At 39.6% G+C, this 6176-nt stretch overlaps 1 long non-coding RNA gene across 1 annotated transcript; it reads left to right on the top strand.

The window, feature by feature from the left end:
* The first annotated feature begins 956 nt into the window (after window positions 1-956).
* LOC106149777 lies at window positions 957-4426 on the top strand. Its single transcript, XR_001236151.1, has 3 exons — window positions 957-973; window positions 1277-1419; window positions 4229-4426. It is a non-coding gene; the product is annotated as an uncharacterized LOC106149777 (long non-coding RNA).
* The last annotated feature ends 1750 nt before the right edge of the window (window positions 4427-6176 follow it).

Here is a 6176-nt window from a genome sequence, read left to right as displayed (position 1 = left end):
ACTCTGTGACAAAATTGGGATAGGTACCGCCATTGCTGAGAACCCATGACCACTGGCATCATGCAAAGGAATCTTTAGGTGTGAAACAACCTTGTACAGCCTACAGCACGGAGTAGAAAGGGATGTGACAGGAAACGGGGCCAGAGTGGGAAAAGGCAGCAAGGGGCAGGAATAGAAGATGCGAAGTCATAGAGACACCTTTGCAGTTTTCCTGGAACTAACCTTGCCCTCCTCCCTCACCATTTCCAAAAGGGAGGCTTAAAGGAAAGAGCACTGGTTCTTCCAGTGCCTATTTCTGAAATCTCGAAGGTTGCTGGAAAGAACACGACTCCACAAACATGCCAACACCAGCTGTGTTGGGCCCCACGTAGTCTACACTTCCATGAAAAGGAAACCCTTTAATCAGACAATCTGATTGCCTTTGCTACTCAAAATGTGATCCACCGAAGACCTGGGGCATCTGTGTCACCTGAGGGCTGGTGAGAAACCCAGACTGTCAAGCTAACCAGACCTACAGATGGGGAACCTGCTGTTTACCAAGCTCCCTGGGTGATCGGCAAGCATGGTGCAGCTCTCAGCACTGAGGGACCACTTTCGGGAAATATCAGACTTGATGGGCACAAGCAAGAGGTCATTTGGGCTCCTGCAGAGCTTCAAAGAAGGTGATACTGGCAACCACTGCAGAGGACAGGAAAAGACACCAAAGACAAATTTGCTTTCTCAGGATAGTTCGTAAGGCCCCAGGAGCCTGAAAGCCCCTTCCTCCACCAAAATTACTAGTATATGGTGAGTCACCGAGGCCACAGGTTTGTCTGACAGAATTAATGTGCAGATTATGTCGGCAGCACTTAACCATTGTGATAAGTTGCTCAGCTGTCGTACTGGGCAAGAGAGATGACACAGCTTTCAGGGGCACCCAAGTCACAGCCAAAGTGCATTCGGGCATAAGGAGGAGCCGGTGTTTCAAGTGCCGGTGAGTATATGTCAGAATCTCTCACCGGTCTACCAGTCCACACCCCATAAAAGGCAGAATTGTGCAATTAAGTAAGAGGATCAGAAGATGTGAGTACTCTGAAGAGTTAAATCAACTCCTTGATTTTGCTTAATCCACTGACACCAAATTAGCTAGGCAGTGTCTTCTCGAATCTAATTACCTGTGTTTCACGTTCAGCTAACAGCAACATTCCAACCTTTACACTGTGTCTCTCTTTGTTAACCTGTCACTTGTAAGCCTGGAGAAAGCCTCTGAAAACTTTGCATATTTTCCTTGGGACAGGTCTGAATTCCAAAGGTTCACTAACACCTTCGGCCCTGGGGGGGCAGTGATGGGCAGCAGAACAGAAGTGGGCTGCTGGCAACTGGCTTCCTGCAGGCGGATGTAACCAGCCACAATGAGAGATCAGCTGTTCAGACTGGCAGGTAAGGCAAGGGCTCTAATTAAGAGGGGAGCTGCTCAGAAAGAGCCAAGGACCCCAGAAGAGGCAGTGCCAGGCAGCAAGTAGAAATGAGGCTGGGGGAGAAAGGAGTTCTGGTTTGGTTGCAGCCTAGGAGAAGCAGGTCCAGTCTCCATGCCTCCTAGAGCTTCCCCCAACAGCTAGAATGCACTTCATTTTCAAAATGAGCTCCGCAGGGAGTCACTCACCCCTTCCTCCACCTTGCAAAGACAGCCCCTTGTCTCTCCTGAAGAACGCAGTGAAGGTTCAGCTAACCTGACACTTGGTCCACAATAAGAACCGGGGGTGTGGCATTGTGTTCTGACAAGGAAATCCCCCCTCACACAATCACTAACTTGAAAGCATGATGTCCATTAATCGGTCCATCACCCCCAACCCTGTCTCCTATAGGGCCACATCCTTAGGACTTGGCAGGAAATGTGAATCCAATGTTATAATATGTTCCTTGATAAAGATGACATCAGATCAGGGGTTTAAGCTTGAATTCTAGTTTCCCAAATAATGTTTATAAATAAACCCCCTCCTATGAACTCCCTTTAACAGAAATATGGCTTTGTTGACATTACCAAATTTTCCAAATGTTAAATATTCAGTCCTGCTGGGTCCATGCATAGATAATCGTGAAGTCTGTGGAAGAATCTGGTCTCTGTGAGCATACTCTCCCTTCAAGAAATATCCACACCTCATGAGGAGTGTATACATGATTTTTTTATGCACAAACCCAAGAAAAAAATGAAATATATAGATATGTTTTTGTAGGGGTTCTTATTAAGACTGACGACGTCCTACTTACAGAAAAACTCCTATTTAGCTGTTATTCTTGCATCTTTCTTTAAACTGAACATTTCTGGCCTTTCTAAGGTTTTCCAAAGTTTTGTAATAAGAACATCAGCAGTCTCTCAATGGAAATTTCTAATGTTCTAAATAGTGCAGCTACTATGTGTTTTAATAGACTCATATACCCTAAGAGCCATACTTACTACAATTTCATGATTGTTTGCTCCGTGCCCAGAGCAATATGCTCTATTACTAGTCCCTAACCATCACACTGTTCGGTAGCCAAGAGCATCGCTATATCAGAGAAAAAGAAAAAATGCAGTGAGCAGACCTATTCCTTTCATGCCACCCACTGCCTCCTTGGTTTATTCCGTAAGCAATTAAGGAACTCAGTGACTCATGTGGACTACAAAAGCACTGTGTCCCTACCATGGACTAGCCTCCTTTCTAGATGTTCACGAGTTGTTCATTTATTCACTCTTCACAGAAGCCTTCTCAGCTAACCTTCGTTTTCTCCATGAAAACCCTGTGAGGAATTGAACCTCACAAGTCACAAAATGAAGAATCTAACACAGATCTTCCTGTCCACATTTCAACTTTTTTCCATTCCAATTTCATTATATCCCAGCCAAGTAAGGTGCAAGCATACTAGCTTTGTAATGTGGCACAGGCAGGTTGCTTACTGATATGTCTTTACTCTCAAATTCATGCATGGACTTTCCCCAGAACGCAGCTAAGAGGACTGTGGAATTCGAGAACTCTCTGGACTCCAGAATGTTAGCTGTTTAACACTTGATTCTTGTTTCCCCAAATTACCTGCCTCCTTACCGCCCACTTTAGAAATCAAACTCCAGGAAGTTGCCCGTCTATTCACTACTTTTATGGGAAATATTTAAAATGCATAAACACAACGCATACAGTTACTGTAAACATCAACTGAATTCACGCACATGTGAAAACTCGCATTTGATTCTTCCTTTCTAGTGTGGGGTTAACCCTCCAGTTTGGTTACTCTGATAAACTAGTTTTTTCTACCAATCTAGATATGGATTCTCTTTCACCTTTCAAGAAGTATTTTCTGAATGAGGGAAAAGAGAAAAGAAAGAAGGGGAAAATTATGTTTATACATGTATACAAGATAGCTAATATAGTTGTCCTACTAACTTCTATCACTTCATTGAAAGGAACAGTTAATGATGAATTATTTGATCAATCTTACAGGTCTGTATTTGTTTTCATGAGTAACCACTTTGAAGAAATCAATATGTAATGCAATAACCATTGTTAATTTCCTATCACCTTGTCTGAATTTCAGTATTGCTTGTATTGTTCTTGTGTTATTTTGTAAATGTATGTGTGTTTGTTAATATGTTTTCGTTCTTTTACTTTTTAAAATGAAAAAAAGTATTTTCTTATAAGTACATTTTCAGCAATCCTAAAGCTTTTGGATTTTGAAGAGTAAGTGCATGAAAATAACTGTCAAAGTGTTTTAATTTGTATTGTAGCAATTTCATTTATATGACTTTGAATTAGACACTTAACTCCATAAGGTTCTCTGATCAGGTGGATAGAATTTCCCTATTTAGCAAATATTAGTTAAGAAAGCATATGGAGTATAGTATATGCATTTATTTCTTTTTTTTGTTTTTTGTGGGTTTTTTTTGTTGTTTTTTTCCAGTACTGGGAATTGAACTCATGAACTCGCGCTTGCCAGGCAGGCGCTGTGCCACTGAGCTAATTCCCCAGCCCCTAGTATATGCATTTATTTCTAGATGAAAAATACTCTTTGAGATATGCTTCTTCATCAAAAGTGCCAGTAGTTTAGATTATAAATTCTGGTAATCTTTTAGTTTCTTTGAGTAGAAATTTTTAAACTTAACTGGATTGCATAATAATAAAAAATGCTAATATTCACTTGGAACTTCAAAGGGTTAGCATATATATGTATATTTTATTTTCTTGTTTAAATATCATGCTTTTCTTGTAATGTATCATAGGTGGATAAAGTAAGGCACAGAGAAGCAGAAATAAAATTAGAAGGAAAGATTTCACCCCAAGCAACTGGGTCTTAAATAGAAAATTATGTGTTTTCACGTTATGATTTAACATCCCTTCATATCAGCATTCTTCACTTTTTTGCACCATGAAGCCATTTGTTAGTCTTTTGAAGCCTGCAAGCTCCTCTTAGAATAATGTCTGTAAGTATCCTAAATAAAAAGGATTGTAATTGAATAAATTATATTGAAGAATTTTTTCAAAAGTTTTAAAAACAGTGGTATGGTAATACAATTGCTTCATTATTACCTATTAAAGAAAAGACTTTGTGTCATGGTTTGATAACTACTACCATTTAATCATAATAAAGATATACATAACAACATAAAAATACTTGATTTCTTTTGGTGTCAAAGTCTCAAGTACAGGATTGCTAAACCAGTGTGGTTTGCAGCCTACCTTTGTATTCTCGATTAAAGGAAATGTTAAATTTGGGATTTAGGGTAATGAAAAGAAAGATTGGCTTTTTCTCACACATGTCCATAGAGCACTGAATTCTATGTGTTCCTTTTGAGTAGATCCTGCGTCCTACTGAAAAGTAGCACTTCAGGATTTGTTTATTGCTTACAAGTAGCAGAAAACTCTTATTAACATGATGTTCCTAAATAGATGAGGATTTGAGGATTTGTCTCCTAAAATATTACTTGATAATTTTAGCTAAGCAAAATATACATGTTTAAAACATGTTTAATACATGTTTGTTCTCTACATGTGACATTTCGACGCTCCACTGTTCTTCTTAGGGTTTATTGTTGAATGTATTTAAAAATGCTGCCTCCTCGCTTGAATGTCCTTACTTCATAAGTGGAGATAAAAATTCAAACCAGCCTTCTCTAGGAACCTAGCTTCTTTTGCTTAAGCCCTTCTGTATTTTCTGAATTCTCCATCTTTATCTTGTACAACCGCTAGATGGCACTGATTGTTTGGTCTGCCAAAAATCCAGTCCCTCACTTCCCACCTAAAAATTGATTTGCAATTGGGAAAGATTATCTGGCAACTGTATCTACACGCACTAAGAGTTGACATCTCTTTCTGAAATGAATTAAAGTTTCTTTTCTTTTTCATTCTGTTTTTATTTTATCTTTTAAAGACCATTACCTCATTTTATTTTTCCTTTGATTCTCAAGGGCCTTTTTCAAGTGCATTAGAACTTCAGCATTTCAAGATGTTTCACACCAATTAGGGCCACCTTCGCTAAAACATTCTGTGCTTTTCCAGCAAGGGCAGAATCCGCGGGAAGCTAGTGCTGGCAACAAAAGCATTTTCAGAGTAGCACACGAAGTGTGTTAAACGCCTCCCCGTCAAGAGGCCTAGGTACTTGTGTTCCGTTGCTTCGGAGAAATCACATTTATGGGCTGATGCTTCAGTTGTGGGTCATAAACAGGACAAGGGCTGCACTCAATAAAAGATGGGACCAATACATTCCTCCATGATACAAGATTTGTGAGGAGTATTTTTAAAGGAGTAATAAAATGTAACTGTGTTTTAAAACTGTCTCTTGAAATAAGCACGTTCATTATATTAGCAACTGAAGTAACAAGCTCAAAAGTGCAATAAAGATATATTCCCAGTAGCAATGAAGTGCTACTGTTATCTTTCTGTTAGTATTTGTAACTTCACACACTGGGTACAGTATCCAGTGGCATTAAGTGAATCAATGACCCTACGTTTGTTGCTTCAGTTGAGAGGAAGGAATCGGAGTGGTTCTCAGGGACCGGCTGGTACCTTTGATCTCACTGCCTTCCTAGAACTCTAGCTGACAAGCCTTCCTGGAGTGTGAGCAGTGCCCTCCATTTCTATCCCAAGCCAAACTTGTATTTAAATTCAAGCTAAAATTTCATCCCAGCTTGTATCAGTTTGAAAATATTTACTCTATCTCCTAAATTTATT

Source organism: Chinchilla lanigera, unplaced genomic scaffold, assembly GCF_000276665.1.
Source record: "Chinchilla lanigera isolate Chin_1 unplaced genomic scaffold, ChiLan1.0 scaffold00052, whole genome shotgun sequence".
Taxonomy (NCBI): Eukaryota; Metazoa; Chordata; class Mammalia; order Rodentia; family Chinchillidae; genus Chinchilla; species Chinchilla lanigera.
This window is presented reverse-complemented; position numbering and strand designations above follow the sequence as displayed.